This window comes from Oryx dammah, unplaced genomic scaffold (assembly GCF_014754425.2).
Source record: "Oryx dammah isolate SB20612 unplaced genomic scaffold, SCBI_Odam_1.1 HiC_scaffold_9, whole genome shotgun sequence".
Taxonomy (NCBI): domain Eukaryota; kingdom Metazoa; phylum Chordata; class Mammalia; order Artiodactyla; family Bovidae; genus Oryx; species Oryx dammah.
In genome coordinates, this window is record NW_024070193.1 from 937,541 (window position 1) to 958,753 (window position 21,213).

Below are 21,213 nucleotides of genomic sequence, written 5' to 3' on the forward strand. Positions count from 1 at the left end.
TCTAGCTCTCACATGGATGGAAGGAGCGTGGCTGGGTCAAGGTGGGCTTTGCTCTGCTCCCAAAGGCCTGACAGTGCCACCCAGGCCCCGAGGGACATGCCCGGAACCCCTAGTTCCTTGCCACCAAAACATGGTCCAAGGAATAGCCGCGTCCTCTCCTGGGAGCCTGTTAGAAACGCAGAATTCCAGGCCCCGCCCCAGGCCCACAGAACCGCAGTCTAAGAAGGTTCGCGGGTGATTCCCAACATGTGGACCCTTGAGAAACCTGACCCTTCCCGGTGGCTCAGTCCAGTAAAGCCCTTCAGGGAGGCCCTGAGACGTTCACTTAAGAGCAGGTTATCTGGAAGGACCAGGCACCCACAGCAGCCGTGGCGGTGTGTGACCAGCGTCCTTGCTGCCTGCGGGACCGAGCAGAAGGGTGCCGGATGGGGCGAGGTTTCGTCCAGACGAGTGCCCGGGGGCTAGACGTAGCGGAGGGCTGCCTGCTGAGGCGCAGACGTCTGGGTCCACTTAAATTCCAGATGGGGCAGCTTCCCCGGTGGCTCAGAGGTAAAGGAGCCGCCCGCCAGTGCAGGAGGCAGGGGTCTGATCCCTGGTCCAGGAGGATCTCAGATGCCCACGGGGCCGCTACACCCACGAGCGCTGTTACTGAGCCTGTGCTCTCGAGCCCGGGAAGCGCAGCTGTCGGGAAGCACGCTGACTGAAGCCGCCCGCCCTGGCCCGGCACCACAGTCACCACCTGCGTGAGTCATTTTACAACACGAGGTCCTGGTGAGGGACGCGGAACTAAAAAGCCACCACCAACCGGAAGTGTTCAGGAAAGGTCAAAAGGAGACACCACCGTCCGACCACCTCCCAGAATCCTCCCTGGCATCCATCTTGGCTGAACAAGAGGTGCTCCGCCGGGAAGGACTCTGAGTCAGAATGACTGGCTGAAGACCACCGGAAACTAGTCCCATCACCACAAAAGCCGAGACTGCGAGCCACGTGGCAGAGCGGTCCTCCTGGGTTCCCTAACCCTGCTGCTCTCCACCCCGGCGCCCTTTCCCGATAGAATCTCTTTCTTTGTCAGCACGTAGGTCTCCTCGGACAATTCATTTCTGAGTCTTAGACAAGAGCCCAGTTTCGGGGCCTGGAAGGGGCCCCCCTTCCTGCAACACCACCTGGCTGCCTAGAGCCTGTGCTCCAGGGCGAGAGAAGCTTCCACTGTGAGAAGGCCACGCGCCACAGCTGAGAGTAGCCCCCACCGGTCCCAGCTGGAGAAAGCCTGCACGCAGCAGTGCAGACCCAGTACAGCCAAAAATGAAAATGAGTAATAAAATTATCAAAAAAATTCTGATGGGGATTTCCCTGGCAGTCCAGGGGTTAGGACCCCCCACTTTCACTGCATGGGGCACAGGTTCCATCCCCGACTGGGGAACTAAGATCTTGCAAGCCGTATGGCACAGTCAAATGAATAGTTCAACGTTTTCAGTAAACAATGAATTAATTTTCAGTATGACTGTGTCCCATGTAATATTTGGGACATGGTTACGGTAAAGTTTTATTCATTGCCTGTCTGAAACTCAAATGGAACTGGGCATGTGTGTTTCTAGCTGTGTAAATCTTACAACTCTAGGCTACCAGGATCCAGTTGTTAACTCTCAACATTTAAAAGGGTTTGAAACTGTTAATACAAAGGGTTCATTAAGAACCACCAAAAGAGCAGAATGAGAGACTTAAATTAAGGGACATGAGGACAATTAAGTGTAATATTTTTAACACAGAAATGAATGTCGTCAAATCACCAATTTCTCCTCACAAAAGAGCAGGAACTAGAGATGGCATTGAAAAGCGAAAGTGTCAGTCGCTCAGGTCTGTCCGACTGTTTGGGCCCCCATGGACTGTAGCCCTCCAGGCTCCTCCGTCCATGGGATTCTCCAGGCCAGCATACTGGAGTGGGTTGCCATTCCCTTCTCCAGGGGCTCTTCTCAACCCAGGGATTGAAACTGGGTCTCCCACATTGCAGGCAGATTCTTCACCATCTGAGCCAGAGAGGCGGCAGAGGGTTTAGTAAAGTCCTGAGTGTTCACTGGAAGGACTGATATTGAAGCTGAAAGTCCAACACTTTGGCCACCTGATGCGAAGAGCTGACTCATTTGAAAAGACCCTGATGCTGGGAAAGATTGAAGGTGGGAGGAGAAGGGGACGACAGAGGATGAGATGGTTGGATGGCATCACCGACTCGATGGACATGGGTTTGGGTGGACTCCAGGAGATGGTGATGGACAGGGAGGCCTGGCGTGCTGCAGTTCATGGGGTCGCAAAGAGTCGGACAGGACTGAGCGACTGGACTGAACTGAACTGAACTGTTGGGAAAATAAAGATGAATTTTACCTAATACCTCACAATTTTATAGACCCAAAGGTAAAAGACAGACTTTAAAAGATGCTGCAGAATGTCTTTGTTACCCAGGTGGAGAGAAGACATCTTAAATTTTAAAAAGCCACAAATCAAGGGGCTTCGCTTTGGCTCAGCGACAAAGCCTCCGCCTGCCAACGCAGGAGACACGGTTCTGGCCCCTGGTCTCGGGAGAGCCAGCATGCCGTGGGTCAGCTGAGCCCACGCGCCATCACGATGCAGTCAGCACTCTGGAGCCTGGGAGCCGTAGCCCTGAAGCCCAGACGCCTAGAGCCGCTCTGCACGAGAAGGGAAGCCCCTGCGACAAGAGGCCCTCAGGCCTCAGCCAAGAGAAGCCCCCAGCGACGCACAGCCAGAGAGCAGCCAGAGCAGACACGGAGACCCGGCTCAGGCAGAGAAACAGAGGCAAGTAAACACACAAAAACCAGAACAGAACAGGGACTTGATTACGCCAAAACTCAGCATTTCCTTTCAACAAAGGATGCCAAGGATAAACAGGGAAGGACCAGGAGGAGGTGGAGCTGTTTACCAAAGACAAATCAGGGGTTCATTTATCAAAGGTACGAGGAACTCTTGCAAATCAACAAGAAAAAGTCAACTGACCCCAAAGGGGAAAAATGGGCAAAGAATATAGATGGGGAATTTATAACAGAAACAGAACGCCGAAGACTAGAAAGTGTATTGAGGAGATACTCAGCGATCAGAGAAACACACAATCAGACAGTACTGACACGCGGCTCTGTACAAGCCTGTGTTAGCCTGCGGGGGCGACGAGGTAAGGCTGCAGTCAGGGAGGGGCTGTGGAGAGCTGTCCCCGGCCGGGGGGCGTGGACAGCCTTGCAGGCCTGGCCAGCACCCCCTGGTCCCGTTCTCACACAGCTCCAGGGGGTACAGCACGGTCCTTTGGGGGCAGCCGTCATGAGCTCCGAGTGGCCATTGCTGGGGCAGTGTGGACGCACCCTGAAAAGTCAACCGATCGCAAAGCAATGGCCAGACACCCCCAAAGGAACAAGTGTGCCTGCTGAGCGCTTCACGTCACACCCTTCCATCCCTGTGTACTCGAAAACACAGGCGGCCTGAATACGGCACAGTCACAAGCCGCATCCAGGAGAGAAAGGGCGCATGTGCTCGGAAGGAGAACGGGGACGGGGAGGTGGAGATGCAGCAAATGGTAAGCGAGAAAAACAACTGAAATGAAGAGGAGCAATCAGATAAAGAAGACGCATGTAACTGAAGGAGGAAAGAAGCACGCAGGCCAAGTAGCGTGAAACGAGCGGAGTCCCAGGGGAGCCCAGCCCCCCGCTCGGGAACGCCAGAAGCAAGCATGTGGATGAGGACCGACGGGGCGCCTGCAGGCGCCGTCCTCACCCCTGTGGAGCCCGCTCCACGGTGTCCGAGCCTCCGACCCGCAGGAGCCCCGGCCACCAGGCCATTCCCGTCTGCAGGCTGCAGGCGGACGCCCTGCTCGCGGGCGGAGAGGGGGCGCTGTCCTCGGCTTCCTGGGGAAATGCCGTCCCTCGAGGCGGGGAGACCCCACTGCTGAGCCGGCCCCACGGTCTGACTCATCCATCTGAGCTGCTCACACTCTGGGTCTTGATCAGAGGGGTGGAGGGCCCCCAGGATGGCCCCCTCTGACCTCCTCCACAACCTTGGACGGGGAGGGAGTGTCAGCCCCTCTACTTGAAGACATTCCTTAGGCGGCTCTGAGGAACGTCGCAGGTGGAAAACTGGGTTTTGTGGGTTTTTCTGACTGTAAGACAGGCTTGAAAATTAGCACCATTGCCATTGCTTAGCTGAAGAAGGCTTGGTGAGATCGTATCTGCTTTGTTAGGCAATTCTAATTATGAGTGAACAGTGTGGACGAGGGCTTCCCTGCTGGCAGAGGGTAAAGCGTCTGCCTGCAATGCGGGGGACCCGGGTTCGATTCCTGGGTGGGGAAGATCCCCTGGAGAAGGAAATGGCAGCCCACTCCAGTATTCTTGCTGGGAGAATCCCATGGACAGAGGAGCCTGGTGGGCTGCAGTCCACGGGGTCGCAAAGAGTCGGACACGAATGAGCGACTTCGCTTCACTAATGTGGACTAGAATTTTATTAGAACCACTAGTCTGCAATAAAGCAAAGGAACAAGAGGTAAAATCAGCACACAGGACTAAACAGCCTTAAAAGTGTATCTCAGAGGACATCAGGAAGCTGAAATCCCTTGTGTGATGAAAACAAAGAAGATATTTGAGGGTAAACTTAACAATAAGTATGCAAAACCTACATTAAACACCTTGCAGTTCAGTTACCTTTGGCAGACAGTAAATATATGCGAACAAATGCAGATATTCTTGCTTCTTCATCGTACAGCTGTGAGTTTTCCTTAAATCAATTTATGAAGTTTAAACAATCCCCGTGAAAATCCCCTTGGGCTTCCCTGGTGGCTCAGAGGTTAAAGCATCTGCCTGCAATGCGGGGGACCTGGGTTCGATTCCTAGGTCAAGAAGATCCCCTGGAGAAGGAAATGGCAACCCACTCTAGTATTCTTGCCTGGAGAATCCCATGGATGGAGAAGCCTGGTGGGCTACAGTCCACGGGGTCGCAAAGAGTCGGACACGACTGAGCGACTTCACTTCACTTCACTTCATTTCACTTCCTTGTGAAGTTAGATTATTAACAACTTATCAACCAGAGGCGTGTTAATGAATCTCCTGCTACCTGAACATTATGGACTGGAGTGTTTCAACATTTACTCATACAACAAATCACCAGTCCCAGGCGTTAGTTTCTGCAAAAATCCCCCAGGCAGTGATATGCTAATACTAAAGCTCCTGGGAAGGTCCCCTGAAGAAGGAAATGGCCACCCACTCCAGGATTCTCGCCTGGAAATTCCCATGGACGGAGGAGCATGGTAGGCTACGGTCCATGTGGTCGCAAAGAGTCGGACACAACTGAGCAACTTCACTTCACTTCAAAGCTCTTAAGCTTAAAAATGCAAGAATCGAACTTAGTATCTGAGAGGCAGGAAGGCCTGGCCAGACACCGAAGCCACCTTTCCAACCAGCACGGTACTGGCATAGAAATGTGAGAGGAACCCATGGAGTCCAAAAATAGCCCCGGGTGGAGAGAGGAATTTGGCAGCTGATAAAGGTGGCATCTCAAGTCCCGGGGGCAAGATGGACTTGATGACAAACAAGAGACTAGTTATCTGGGAGAAAATAACATCAGGTCTACCGCTCACAGCTTACCTGAGAACAAATGCCAAATGGGTCAGGGATCCAGGCGTTAAAAAACAGAGCCACCGGAAAACCAGGCTCCTGAGGTCCCTCCCGGCTCTCAGAGGCTGCGATTCCAGCTCCTCGGCAAGGGAACTGAAGGCAGAGGGCCCCCGTGAGGACACTTATGGGTGCTGTGCCTTTTGGACCACCAGGCTCGCCCACCGCACAGCTGGGAGGCACGGGAGGTCTTACAGACACATTTCTGCGGAGGTTGCCTGCGCTCCAGCCCACAGTACCCGCCAAACACTTCCCAGACACCCCTGCGCCTGAGGCAGACCATGAGGACCAAGGTCAGAACCATCGGAGATAACACGTGGCTTTCTCTCTAAGTGAAAACGCTCCTGGGCTTGTGTAGAAATTAACCATCATCCCCACAGCCCACACGGGGTGCTGAGCTGGAGAAACACAGCCACGTCAGACCTGGGAGCTTGCGGTCTGGGTAGGAAGGGGGCCCCCGGTCAGGCCAGGCTATTATGGGAAGAGTAACATTTAGAACTTCTCTAATGCGGTCCAAAGGAGCCGTTTTCACAAAGCCAGCATTCACACACCTGTTGTAATAGGAGCAGGGGTGCACACAGCCCAGTGAGATCTTAAATCACTCTCCGAGAGTGACAAGCTTGACTTGGCTGACTTCCCAAGGGTCACAACTGGTCTCCAACCCCAGAGGAGCCTCTGGGCCTGGCGAGGCGGGGCTGGGAAAGGGGAGGGTAGCTACAAATACCAGGGGCTGGGGGTTCTGGAGGGGCTTCCACGTGGCGCTAGTGGTAAAGAATCTGCCTGCCAGCGCGGGAGACGTAAGAGACGCAGGTTCGGTCCCCAGGTCGGGAAGATCCCCTGGAGGAGAGCACAGCAACCCACTCCAGCGTTCTTGCCTGGAGAATCCCATGGACAGAGGAGCCTGGCGGGCTACAGTCCATGGGGTCGCAAGGAGTTGGACACGATTGAAGAGATGGGAGGCCGCGGGGAGAACAAACGGTCAGCCTCGTGGGGACTCATGGTCCAGCCCCCAGGACCCCTGACACCTCTGCGCGTTCAGAGCATGGGGCTCAACCTGACCCCCAGAACGGAGCAGGGCTGGCTCCCTCCACCCAAGGGAAGGAAACCCTCTCCAAACATCTGGTCCTAGAGAAAGGCTGTCGTGCACCCATAACTCTTCGAAAGCACGGCCACGACACGTGTGGGATACATACATTCAAAGGCCGTGCTGGTGGCTTACGACACCTGCCCGGACGAAATGCCTTCTCACAGGGGCGTTGGCACCTGACCCCCTCGGACCCCAGAGACGGTGTCCCCCATCCAGGCACAGGATTCGCAGCAGTCAGCATACGTACACCAGGGACGCTGACAGCAAGACACACTAACGGCTGCATTTAAGGGTTGACATCCCAGACGGCATCCTCTGACACGGCAGAGGGCTGAGCACCTAGGAAACGGGCCATGGAGCCGCCTCCTGCCGAAACCAGCCCCTCGCCTGGCCCATGAGGCCCGTGGTGTCCAGCCCCGCCGCCGAGGGCTCAGAGTCCACCCCTCATTCTCACCTGTCCGCTGCCCCCATCCACCCCACACCTTGAACACGCCCCGCATGCCCGCCTCAGGGCCGTTGCTGCACCAGAGACCCCGTGTGCAGCCTCAGGAGGACTGGCCTTCGCCCCCTCCAGTGCTGCCCGGGGGTCAGCTCCAGACAGCGCCCCCCGCCAAGCAGCCCTTCTCGCTTCTCGCCTGAGTCCTTTCAGGTCCCTTCGTGGCTCCCTCGGTATGCCGAGCCCTTCCTGGTGGCTCACGACACTCAATACCGAAGTGACATTATTTATAAACGGACTCAGTGTATGTTGAACCTGTTTCTTCACTGGTATATTGTCAAGCCTGGCAGCCACGAGCCACGAGCCACGCTTGGGGCACAGTCAGCCTGAACCGAGGAGTTCTGCAGGCGCCAACCCTCAGTGCTCACTGGAAGGACTGATGCTGAAGCTCCAATCCTTTGGCCACTACATGCAAAGCGCTGACCCGTTGGCAAAGACCCTGCTGCTGGGAGAGACTGAGAACAAGAGGACAAGGGGACGACAGAGGACGAGATGGTGGCATGGCATCACCGACTCGATGGACATGAATCTGAGCGAACTCCGGGAGACGGTGAAGAACAGGCAAGCCTGGCGCGCTGCAGTCTCTGGGGTCACAAAGCGTTGGACACAACTGAGCGGCTAAGCAACAGCAAAGGTCAAATGCGCACTGGATTCTGAAGACTGAGCATCAAAAGGGAAGGCAAAGGATCTCACCAGTAATCCTCATGCTGATTACATGTTGGAACAGCGTGTTCTGGATTAACTCCAGATACTGGGTAACCCACAGTGCAGTACTGAAATTAATTTCCTTTACTTCTTCTAATAATACTTTGCCGATGTGTCTACGAGACATTTTAACCTCCATATGAGGTTTGCGTTTGTGATTTTCGTCGCGTTTCCGTGTAGGATGAACACCCCAGGAGAGCATGGACTTTGTCTTGTCCTGGCGTCTAGCAGGGCACCTGGGGCGCAGGCAGGCAGGGCAGCCAGCGGTGAGCGGGACCCTGTGGTCACCGCATCCGACTCCTCCGCCCTCAGTGTCTCTCGCAATCCCTGACCCTCAGTGTCGCACAGGACGTGAGCACCCTTCCGCGTCTGCGTAACTAAGCCCCGACCTGATTTGCCCTTCTTGGTTAGGTCTTAAAACGTGTTTGTAAAACACCATCTTCTGAAAAGAGCCTTCATTCTTTTCCAGAAGAGGCACTGCATTTTGAAGAGCCCGTTTAACGGATAAATTAATCTAATCACCCTGAAAGAACACCTGGAAGAAGGGGAAAGAAAAACAGACAAACGCATCGCCCTCGGGAGACGTGGGGGAGAGCCAGCGGTCAGAGAGGCGCAGATGCCCAAGCAGGAAAGGAGTGTCCTCAGCCGTGAGGACAGAGGGGCAGGCGCTGAGGACCGGCCTCCACCCCCGGCCCCGGCAGGCGGGTCCCGCTCAGCAGCAAAGACATCTATGTAAGGACAGACGCGACCTACCCAAGTCATTCTGCAGAATTACTGACCACTGCCTAAGCGCCAGCAAGGGGACACCGCCAGAATAGAACACACAAGAGCTCTTGCTGGAGCCTAGATTCTGTGTGATGGAGACAGAAAATGAAGAAATTAGCGCGTAAACGTATGTGTATTCTATACATTTCATCATTGCACACTCAGAGAATGCAAGCCATGCTCTCAATGCAATTTCAAAATCCCACAGTGTCATGCGGAAAGTTGGGCAGTAGCATAGTTTCAGAGGAATTCCAGCTGAGCTGCTTCAAATCCTGAAAGATGATGCTGTGAAAGTGCTGCACTCAATATGCCAGCAAATTGGGAAAACTCAGCAGTGGCCACAGGACTGGAAAAGGTCAGTTTTCACTCCAATCCCAAAGAAGGGCAATGCCAAAGAATGTTCAAAGTACCACACAATTGCACTCATCTCATTCGCTAGCAAAGTAATGCTCAAACTTCTCCAAGCCAGGCTTCAATAGTACGTGAACCAAGAACTTCCAGATGTACAAACTGGATTTAGAAAAGGCAGAAGAACCAGAGATCAAATTGACAAAATCCACTGAATCACAGAAAAAGCAAGAGAGTTCCGGAGAAACATCTACTTCTGCTTTCTTGACTCTGCCAAAGCCTTTGACTGTGTGGATCACCACAAACTGTAGAGAATTCTTCAAGAGATGGGAATACCAGACCACCTGACCTGTCTTCTGAGAAATCTGTGTATAGGTCAAGAAGCAACACTCAGAACTGGACATGGAACAATAGACTGGTTCCAAATCCAGAAAGGAGTACATCAAGGCTGTATATTGTCACCCTGCTTATTAAACTTATATGCAGAGTATATCATGCAAACTGCCGGACAAGCTGGAATCAAGATTTCTGGGAGAAATATCAATAACCTCAGATATGCAGATAACACCACCCTTATGGAAGAAAGCAAATAAGAAGTAAAGAGCCTCTTGATGAAAGTGAAAGAGGAGAGTGAAAAAGCTGGCCTAAAATTCAACATTCAAAAAGCTAAGATCATGGGATCCAGTTCCATCAGTTCATGGCAAATAGATGGAGAAACAACGGAAATAGTGGCAGATTTTATTTTCTTGGACTCCAAACTCACTGCAGATGGTGACTGCAGCCATGAGATGAAAAGATGCTTGCTCCTTGGAAGAAAAGCTATGACAAACCTAGATAGCATGTTATAAACCAGTGACATTACTTTGTCAACAAAGGTCTGTCTAGTCAAAGCTATGTTTTTCCAGTAGTCATGTTATGACTGTGAGATTTGGATCATAAAAAAAGCTGAGTGCCGAAGAATTGATGCTTCTGAACTGTGGTGTTGAAGAAGACTCTTGAGAGTCCCTTGGACTGCAAGAAGATCCAACCAGTCCATCCTAAAGAAAATCAGTCCTGAATATTCACTGCAAGGAGTGATGTTGAAGCTCCAATACTTTGGCCACCTGATGGGAAGAACTGACTCATTGGAAAAGACCCTGATGCTGGGAAAGATTGAAGGCGGGAGGAGAAGGGGACGACAGAGGATGAGCTGGTTGGATGGCATCACTGACTCGATGGATATGAGTTTGAGTAAACCCCGAGAGTTAGTGATGGACAGGGAAGCCTGGCGTGCTGCAGTCCATGGGGTCACAAAGAGTCGGCCAAGACTGAGTGACTGAGCTGAGCAGAAATGAACTGATTGTTTCAGAGTATAATTTTAGGTAATGCAAACAGCCAGCTCATTGGAAAAGACCCTGGTGCTGAGAAAGATTGAAGGCAGGAGGAGAAGAGGGCAGCAGAGGATGAGAGGGTTGGATGGCATCACTGACTAAATGAACATAAACTTGGGCAAACTCCGGGAGATGGTGAGGAACAGGGAGACAAGGCCTGCTGCAGTCCCTGGGTTCATGAAGAGCTGTACACAAGTTAGGAACTGAACAAGAGCAAATAATTTTACGACTTCACAAACTAAGGATATTTAAGATAAATCTCTGCACAAATAAAAGCCAGGCAAGATTTCAGAACTCTGTGGCAGGAGAATTTATCGCTGGCTGAGTGTCACTCATACAGGACAGCTCCAAGACCGTCACACATGGGGCACCTTCAGTTCAGTTCAGTCGCTCGGTCGTGTCCGACTCTCTGCGACCCCCTGAATTGCAGCACGCCAGGCCTCCCTGTCCATCACCAACTCCCGGAGTTTACTCAGACTCGTGTCCATCGAGTCAGTGATGCCATCCAGCCATCTCATCTCATGAGATGAGATGGGGCACACTGAAGCCTGGAAAATGCTAAAGCTCCATTTCTAGAGAGGGAAAGCGCATTTTCACCCCAGTATCAGCCTTAGTACAAAAGTAGCAGCAGACGCGCCTGTGGACCGGTTAGTGCGGCTGTGCCACTAGGCGCAGAAGGAAAGCAAAGCCAACGACCACGCCCGCTGGCAGGGAGCCGCTCGCCTGAAAAACCCTGAACTCCACTGCGTTCCAGGGCAGGAAAGAGCTCTGAGCACGCCCCAGCACCTTCTGGAAACTGCTAGCACTGCAGCCCGGAAAACCCAGCTCTGAGCTGAAAGGAGGCAGGGTGCTGATTTAACATTCTGCAGCCACCCCAGCCCCAGGGCGGGGAGCCCATTTGCAGAGTTGCTCAGCAAAGGAGGCCTGATGAATCGGTGCTGTCAGCTTTCAGGCAATGTGCGTTCGGGCCCCGGTTTATGAATTATGTACTGATGCTCAACGCATTTCTGTAGGAGGGACGGGTGTGCTATTCACAAGCGATGTCTTAGTCAGAAAGGAAGCAAGTCTTTTACGATGAGGATTTACGGGCCCGTATGTAATTACCTCATCTGAGCTCCTTCACCCTTTCACCAAAGATCCTGAAGTGCCTCTTGCAAATTTGGTTCTGGGGACACAAAAATGAATAATATATGTCCCCTGACTTCAAGGAAACCACAGTCTAGGTGCAAGAGATCCACGTGTGAGCAGATAATTAGGGTTCCACGAGGTGAGTGCAACAGAGGTTTGAACCCGTTCCTGTGGGCTTGAAGAAGGGAGATGATGGCCCCTGCCTGGAGGAAGACAGGGTCCAGGGGCTCGTGGAGGAGCGGGTATCTGCGCAGAGCATCGTACGGTGAGGAGGAGGGTGCCCGGCGGATGAGAGCTGAGGAAGCAGCAGGCACGCAATGCAAAGGAAGGCGAAAGCGCACAGGCGGGAGTCGGAGGGTCCTTAGGGCCTGCCGCGAAGTCGGGCAAGGAGAGCGGGGGCGGGGGGAGCTGGGGGCGGCCTGCGGGTCAGTGTGGACGTGCGTTCAGCGTCGTCATAAAAACGTCCCTAAATAACAGTGGCTTTAAGAAGAAAGCTTGTGGGTTTTTTTTTTACAACTTTCTGGTCGTCTAGTGAACACGGGTTCCATCCCTGGTCTGGGAAGAGTCCACGTGTGGACTCGACCTGTGCTCACCGATCCTGAAGCCCTTGGGCCTTAGAGGGCACGCTCCGGAAGAAGAGAAGCCCTCGCACCCCACCTAGGGAGGGGCCCCTGCTCGCCACAGCTAGAGACGGCAATGAAGACCCAGTACCACTGGAAATAAACAAAGACATTCATTTTAAAACCAAATGAAGATTATGTTCAAGGACCTTCTGAGGAACTGTCACACGGGGAGCTGACTGAACGTGTTGTGGTCCAGAAGAAGAGCCCTGGAGAGACACTAAGACGGGCAGAATCAAGGATGCGCTCCAGTTGGTAGAACATCACGGATACATTGTAACAAACGCGCTATTTCTCCTGTGAGATGTTAATGAGAGGGCAAACAGAGTGGAACACCTGGGAATTCTCTGAACTACCTTCCCAAACTTTCTGTGAATAGAGACCTTTCCAAAATGAAAACTTAATGGCCCCCGTCCACGTGGTCCAGCAAGGCTCCCCCCACCCCTGCACCCCGACTATCCATGGCTGAAGAGACAGCTCACGCTCCATGCACGTCCTATCCACCCCTACCGCTGCGGGCAGCAGAGAATGAGTTGATTAGACAGCGTCACTGACTCAATGGACATGAGTGTGAGCAAACTCTGGGAGACAGTGGAGGACAGAGCAGCCTGGCGTGCTGCAGTCCACAGAGCCGCCAAGAGTCAGACACAACTTAGCGACTTAACAACAGCAATAGACAGAGACTAGCTGCTGTGCTGAGAGACTGGTGACAGTTTAGCCTATGATTCTGCCACATAGCAGGATCGTCAAACTCCTGGTTCCCTAAAAGATGCAGATGAAGCCCTGGCGCATGTTCCTAAGCTGGGTTTCAGGAAGCAGACCCCCCTCCAGATGGAAGCCACTGATGGCAAGCATGCGGACCCCAGGCACTGAGACCAGAAAGTTAAGATGCTCAGAATGTCACCTTGATGACAACCAATCCAAGAACTGTCCACAAGCTGACCACACCCTGCTCCTTGAGCCCCATAAAACTCCTCGCCACCCCCTCCAGGTGAGCCCACTGTGGGCCCCTGCGCCTGGCAAAGCAATAAAAGCTCCTGTTCCACCCAAACTCTGTCTCTGCACTTCTATTCGGCACTGGTGAACAGAGGCCGCATGGCGGCACCGGAAACCGCACTCCAAGAAAGGATTTACAAACCTGGTTTCTTGTGAAGAGTCAAGGACGCGTTTTTAGGGACGCGTTAGCCAGGTGATGAACCCTAAGAGACACGACAAAGGGACAGAGTGACATCATGTCCTGCGTCGCGCCGGGGACAGCAGCATCAGCTCTACCGCGTTCCTTCCAAAACCGCGGGATCTGAGGTTAATCATAAAGAAACGCAGACAAAGCCAGGTAGAGGGATATCTGAGAAAGCAACTGGCCTGTACGCAGAAGTATCAGCGTTACAGAGCGCATGGTAGTGTGCACACACAGGAGAGGGGCTTACTCCTGCTTAAAGGAGGTGAAGAAGTATAAGGAATGAACACAAACATGTGAATGAATCTAATAAATAAACCACAAAACCCCGTAAAGGATACATGGAGCTACTGGGGAGAGCTAAACATCAACTACATAATAAGTGGTAATGCGTCTCAATGTAAAATCTCAGTGTAAAACCTCAATGTGAAATCTCAATATGTAAAATCTCAATGTAAAATCTGTTGACCAAGAGACTGTTGTGTTGGTTTAGTAGGGGAAAGTGCTTTCTCTTAGGAAATAAATGCAGATTTATTTAAAGGTGCAGTATCATGGTGACTGAACTCTACTTTCAAATGACTTTTAAAATGTGAGTGTGGGTCTGTAAGTATATGTGGCGAAAGACAGAAAATGTAAGACAAAACTTGGCAAAATGTTAGCAGTCAGCAAGTTGGGACAGGCTGTGTAATTTTTCCACTCTGCTCTTCTTTTAACGTTGTGGGTGGCTTTGAAAATTTTCAAGTAAAAGCTGGAGAAGAAAAATAGGGTGCTGTGAAGGAATCAAATCTGAATCATATAAAAAAAAGGTGAAGAGAAATTCTGATTCTACTGACCTATTGCTTATACCAGGGACAATGTAAAAAATAATAAAATATTTACATTAAAAAAAAAGCAAGTTGTGTCAGTCCGTTAAGGCCACCTCAACAGAGTAACTACAGGCCAGGTGGCTAAGAAGCAACAGAAACTTATTTCTTGCATCTCTGGAGGCTGCGCAGAAGGCACTGGGACCCCACTCCAGTACTCTTGCCTGGAAAATCCCATGGACGGAGGAGCCTGGTGGGCTGCGGTCCATGGGGTCGTGAAGAGTCGGACACAACTGAGCGACTTCACTTTCACATTTCACTTTCATGCTTTGGAGAAGGAAATGGCAACCCACTTCAGTGTTCTTGCATGGAGAATCCCAGGGATGGGGGAGCCTGGTGGGCTTCCGTCTATGGGGTCACACAGAGTCGGGCACGACTGAAGCGACTTAGCAGCAGCAGCTGGAGGCTGCGAGGCTGAGGTTAGAAAGAGCACGGACTCGCCTCTGGGGTTCCCCTGGGGCACTAACCCCACCCAGGGGTGCCCCACCCTCATCAGCTAATCACCTCCCAAAGGCCCCACCTCCTAGCCCCGTCGCCCGGGCAGTTAGGTTCTAAGACACGGATCTGGGGAGACACAAGCATTTGGCCCCTAACACCCCGGTCCCTGGCGCAGGGCAGGCCCAGCGTGGTCAGTGGACAGTGGGTGAAGCCGGATGGACACAGGGCTTCTCCCCACCCTCTGGGTCTTCATCGGGTTGCCACTGATAACAACACATGAAACCATGTCACCAGCTGGGGCAGGAAAGGGGATGACTGTCTTGTGACATATATTCGTACAGACATGAATTCCACACAAGATCAAAGCCCACCAAGCGGCAGCTGACACGTTCAGCCTGAGGACAGAAGCTCATTAACAAGTCGGGGATGGCGGCTGCCGGGGGAGGGGCGGTGGGGTAGAACCGAGGAGTGCCAAGGCAGCTGGGGACATGTGGAATCCTTCCCCCATTTTCCCAGGCGCTTGTAGAAATGGTTTGCTCTCAAGCAGCTGGAAGGTGGAGTGACTCAGTTTGCTTAGAGCAGGACTTGCCGGGCAGCGGTTCAGGGTCGCGGCTGAAAGGGAACTGCCCAGCGGGCAGCAGGGAGCCCGGCCTGGACAGCCTGGAAGAAGGCGTGGTTAAGGATGTGCGTCAGGACAGGAGGAGACTCGCAGACCTAGAGAACTGACGGGGCCTGGGCTCGGGGGGCAGGAGGCCGGAAGGGAGAGTTAGGGAGTCTGGGACGGACGCGTGCACTCTGCTGTGTTTAAGATGGACAACCCCCAGGGACCCACAGCAGAGCACAGGGAACGCCGCTCAGCGCTGCGTGGCAGCCTGGGTGGGAGGGGAGCTCGCGGGAGCATGGGTATGCGTGGCCGAGTCCCTCCGCTGTTCACCTGAAACTCTCACAACGTTGTTAACTGGTTACATCCCAACACAAAATAAAAAGTTTTAAAAAAGAATGTGTATCAGGAGAAAAGAGACGATCGCTCCCAGCTGTTCCTGGAGTGCAGTGGGCATCCAATAGACTTCACATTAAAAACAATGTAGAAACTTCCAGAATGGAACACGCGTCTTAAGGGCACGGTGCGGGGCGCAGTTTGCCCAGCTAACGTGGAGAATCCCGGTCGCACAGCCGGCGCCCGTGCAGGAGGCCCCGTCCTGCGCGCTCATTGTGTGCGCGCTCGCCTTTCCTCTCTTTGGGCTCCTGTCTCCAGCCTGTGTCTCGCAGGGACACTGGATGCTCCCGTTTTCAAATAGCAGATTCAACGTCAAAAAATAACGGCACACTGATTCACAGAGGAAGAGAGGGAACGTGAATTGCTTCAGATCGGTTAATTCTTTTCTTTTTTTAAATTTCTGTTGATTTACGTGATGATTTGGGGTTTCTACTTCTGTTGAAAATTTAAACCTGTGAAATCAAATGTGAATGCAGGACCGAGCCCCCTCTGGAAAATGAGCATAATTAAAACTGTAATCCGTGGCCTGTTCCTTTGCAGACGTGTGTGTGCTGCTGCGTGTTTTTATTCACTCCCATGATTTTGTGTACAAAGCTCAATGGAAGAGGATCAGTCTGTCTCCTCCAGACGTTTTCCTTCTTCATTATTATTATTTCATGATTATCATTGTAAAGAATTTTGTTGTGTGAGAAACAAGACGTTCAACAAAGTGTCCTCTTGCGGTGCCAAACATCTTAGGTGTGCCAGGTGGACGTAGCAGAGCGAGCCTACACATCTCTTTTGCCCCCAAAACCCTGTTAGATAAACACGAGGGCTGCTTTAAAGACGTAATCTGCCCGCAGAGGTGGCGGGAGAGGAGGGGAGTGGACGCGGGGTTGGAAGCTGGAGCACCAACCAGACTCACCCCGCAGAGCCCCAAGCTCACAGACTTGGGGTCCCTTGAGGACCCCTTCCCAGTCCGCATCCCCAGTGGCCGCCCCTCCCCCAGCCTAGCAGAAGATGAGAGATTTATTCAGGGGAATATGAAAGTGAGTCTCTGGACTGGGGGACTTGAGGCACAGGTGAGGTCAGTGTTGTGATACTGAAAAAGCAAGAAGATATGCGTATTCTGGATGGTGAAAACCCCAGACCTCTCCCCAACTCTGTCTCCAGAAGTCTTCCCCTTGAGGCAGGAGACTGGAGGATTTTTCCAGATGGAATTTGAGGAATCCCATCAGGACGTCCCAACTAAATGAGCCGGCCACACCACCCTGCACCAAAGTTCTCACCCCTTAGGTTTCCAGTCGACATTTAGCATCCCATTCTTGAATATTAAGAGACCAAGGGTCAGCAGACATCAGAGGGAAGGTTCTGACCAGAAAGACGGGGACCAAAATGAAGATGTACCAAGATTGGGGCAGAACAGCAACTGAGAAAACGGGGCTTTTGCAAGAGAAGAAAGCTTTAAAAAGATTATTCAGTTCAGTTCAGTTCAGTCACGTCCAACTCTTTGCGACTCCAAAGATTATTAATATCCTCGAAAAGATGATATTGTGATCATGAAACAGACAGGCTGCAATAAAAATTAGCATTCAGAGAACAAAAAAATAATTTTGGTAATTAAGATCATGACAGTGGAAATGGAAAGCTCAGTAGAAGGTTTAGAAAATGAAAGTAAGAATGAAAACTTGAAAAAAGATAAGGAGATGGAAAATAAAGGAGAAAAATTAAGAAAATTTAAGGACTGGTCCACAAACTTCAGGATTCAAGTCAGAAGAGTTCCAGAGAAAAAAGAATCAAATAAAGGGTGGGTGGGGACAGATAGGGGAGGGGGTCTAACAACCTCCCCAGAAGATGGGTTGCTCTGCTGCAAAGACCCACCCAGTGCTCACCGGGGCACAGAGTCACGAACCCTCAAGACACTGGAGGCAGAAAAGACGCCCCAGGCTTTCAGAGGCCGAGAATGACCGAGAAGAAAAGACCAGGAATCAGATGGATCGGCTGGCCTCGTATTCGTTTCTCATCACTACTGGTAAATAATAACCACAAATTCAACAGCTGACAAGAGCACGCCGTCAGTATTTGTGATCAGAAATGCCACACGGGCATTACAGGGCTGAAGTCGAGGTGTCGGCTCAGCTGTCTCTCTTCTGGAGACTCTGACGGGACCGTCTGTTTCTCTGCCTTTTCCAGCTTCTGGGGGTCACCACGCTCTTTGACTTGTGGCCCCTCTAGCTTCAAAGCCAGCATTTTCAAGTCTCTCTTCCCCTTCCCCTGCCAACCACCCCCCAACTCTACTTAAATTCTCACAGCTCCTACGACTCTGACCCTGCTGCCTCCCTCTAAGGACCCCCGTGATTCCATCCAACCCACAGGAGAGCCCCCTGTCCCAGCGTCCTTAATACAGCCCCGCCTGCAGGGCCCCTTTCGTCCTGTGCAGTGCCGCACTCAAAGGCTGCAGGGTCACGACTGTGCGTCTCTGGGGGCAGAGGCATCATTCGGTGCCCCAGCCAGCACTGGACGTCTGAAGAGCAACCTGGAACACAGCTGGCAGCCAGCACCCCACTCCATTTGGCTCAGAAGTCACTTTCTGCCTGGAAACTTTCTCTCCTCAACCAAACTATCAGTCAAGTGGGAGGGCAAAATGAAGACATTTTCCAAAGTAAACTCTCTGAAGATTCACGTCCCACACATCCTCTCTCAAGAAACTCCTGGAGGATGTTCCCAAACAAATGACTCAGCCAAGAATGAGAAGGCGCTGGGCTTACAGGAAAGTGTAGGTGCGGGGGGCGGAGGGGTGGAAAGAATCGGTATTGGCAAAAGTGTTGGAGACGCACTGCAGGACAGGGCTTGCGTCCAGATCCGAGGGCTCAGAAAGGCCCAGCACCGCTCCCTGGGGAGGACGGGCTGACTCTGTTCAGTGCCTGTGACCTTCCTGTGCGTGTGTACGGATACTGGGTAAAGAGTGCGGGACTGAAGTAACTGTAAGTTCATGGAAAGCCAGGAATATGAATATAAAAACAATGATTGACTCCAAGGAAAACAAAAGTTGTGCAGGAAAAGAAAACGGAATCATCGATTATTACTTTGGCAATTTCACAGCTGCAAACAGTACTTCCTCGCCCTGAAAATGTGGATATTGATCATCTGTTTTGCCAGAACCAACCCAACACGACCATGAGGGGTGAGTGAGCAGGGCTGAAGTGGGAAGCAGAGCTAGCCTCAAGTTTGAGTGATGATCAGAGAGCTGGAGAGAAACTGAAGAATCGGGAAGGAGTAAAATGAGAATGCTGTTCAGGGCCTGGAAGCACAAGCCCAAATAACCGACCAGAAGAGGCCATCGCTGCCGTTAGTCACTCAGGCGTGTCTGACTCTCTGCGACCCCCTGGACCATAGCCCGCCTGGCTCCTCTGTCCCCGGGCTTCTCCAGGCAAGAATGCTACATGAGTTGCATTGCCTTCTCTAGGAGATCTTCCCGACCCAGGAATCGAACCCACGTCTCCTGCTCTGGCAGGCGAACTCTTCACCACTGAGCCAGCAGGGAAGCCAGAAGCGAAGGTGAAGAGAAGTCTGGGTGAGAAAGAGAAATGGGGCCTGCCGGCTACAGGGCCAGCAGACCTTTTCTGCAAAGAGCCAGCCACCCTGGTCTCCTCTGGATTCTTTTTATGGCCAAATAACAGTCAGTCAGAAATGCGGCGATTCAACACCACTTCTTAGCCGTCAGCTCTGTGGGTCAGAACCTGGCGCAGGTTGGCTGAGTTCTCTGCTTGCTGCTCATGTGCAGAAATCAAGGTGCCGGGGGCTCCTCTCGCCTGGAGACCCTGGGGAAGAAGCTGCCCCCGCAAGCTGGCAGCTTCTGGGTCCTGGTGCTTGTAGGACCAAGGACCCCTTTCCTGCTCTGGGGCCCGGCTCAGCTCGGGTCTCATGTGTTTCCGATCTCTCTGCGGCTCTCTTCTGCTTTTAAGGGCCCACCCAGACGACCCCAGGAGAAGATCCTTATTTTAAGGTCCACTGATTAGCAACCTTAATCCCATCTGCAAAGCCCCTTTGTCAAGCAAAGTCCCACGGTAACAGGTCACACCGACGGGGAAGGTCGCGCCGACGGGGAAGGTCGTGCCGACGCGGAAGGTCGTGCCGCCTCCTTCACCGGGACTGGGTTCTGTCCTCCAGCACAAGAGCTGTCAACAGAGCGGAAACGACCAGACCCAACCACAGGACACCCAGGGAAAGAGCCAGAAGACCCCAAGTCCCCACGGTCACCGCTCTGGGAGGGGGCTGAGGCTGGGCACAGAAGGAGTCCACAGCTTATTCTGCAGCCTCGCCTTCTGTGGCGACTTCACAGTGTTCTGATTAAGCAGTAAAGATTGTACACGTGCCGGTGTGACCGACGGGACCTACTGCCGAGCACAGGGAACTCTGCTCAGTGTTATGTGCGAGCCTGACGGGAGGGGAGTTTTGGGGGGGAATGGATACAAGGGTATGTATAGCTGAGTCCCTTCGCTGTTCAGCTATCACAACATTGTTAATCGGCTAAACCCCGATACAAAATAAAAAGGTTTTCAAAATTGCATGTGTGCATAAATAAACAAATGTTAACACAGGCACAGAAAACAATGAGAGTGACTGACTAACTGAGGGCAGAGGGCTTAAGGAGCTTTTTCTCTCCAGATCACACCTTCCTGTCCCCTCTGATTGCTTTGTTACAGTTAGCTGTGGTTAAGAAAGAAAGTGTTGCTCAGTCGTGTCCGACTCTTTGCAACCACATGGACCATAGCTCTCCAGGCTCCTCTGTCCATGGGATTCTCCAGGCAAGAGCACTGGAGTGGGGTTCCATTTCCTTCTCCAGGGGATCTTTCCGACCCAGGTTGAACCCGGGTCTCCTGCGTTGCAGGCGGACTCTTTATTGTCTGAGCCCCCAGGGAAGCCCTGAGTTATGGCTGTGGTCAACAGAAAAATGCACACACATTTAATTTTACTGATGTTTGTAAAGAGTTCAAGAGCTAGGTAGTAAATAGCTTCAATACGTATCTATAACAGAGAAACACTCATGTTGCAACTCTAAGTTAGAAGTGCAAGAGAAAAGAGCATACCCAGAAAATGAATCCTGCTACATAAATATTCATGGAAAACGGCTGAAGGAAATCCACTAGGACACTAACAGCGGGGATTCCAGGCAGGGAAATCATGGATAATTATTTCCTCCTTAATAGTTTTTTAATACTTCCCAATTTTCTGTTGTAAGCGTGTATCATTTTTATAATTGAAAAAATAAGCACTCTAAAAGAAAACAAACGAAGTGTAAGCGCCAAGTGCGTGGCAGGGTTCGTGGCAGTGGGTTGCCAAGGTTCCCTCCCAGCAAAGGCAGCTTGAGAAACAGTCAAAGGCAGAGCTATTCCGGGTGAACCTGGGTTCTCAGGGAAGCGAGGCCTGGTGGGAAGGTGAGAGGGTGCCGTGTTATGGTCTCAGTGAGGCCACTCCTGCCCAGACCAGGGTTCTCGGGGTCCTGGAAAGGCCCACCACCCCGGTGCACGGCTGGCACGTGCTGAGGAGCTGCCGTTTTCCATACAGACCAGATAATACGCCATG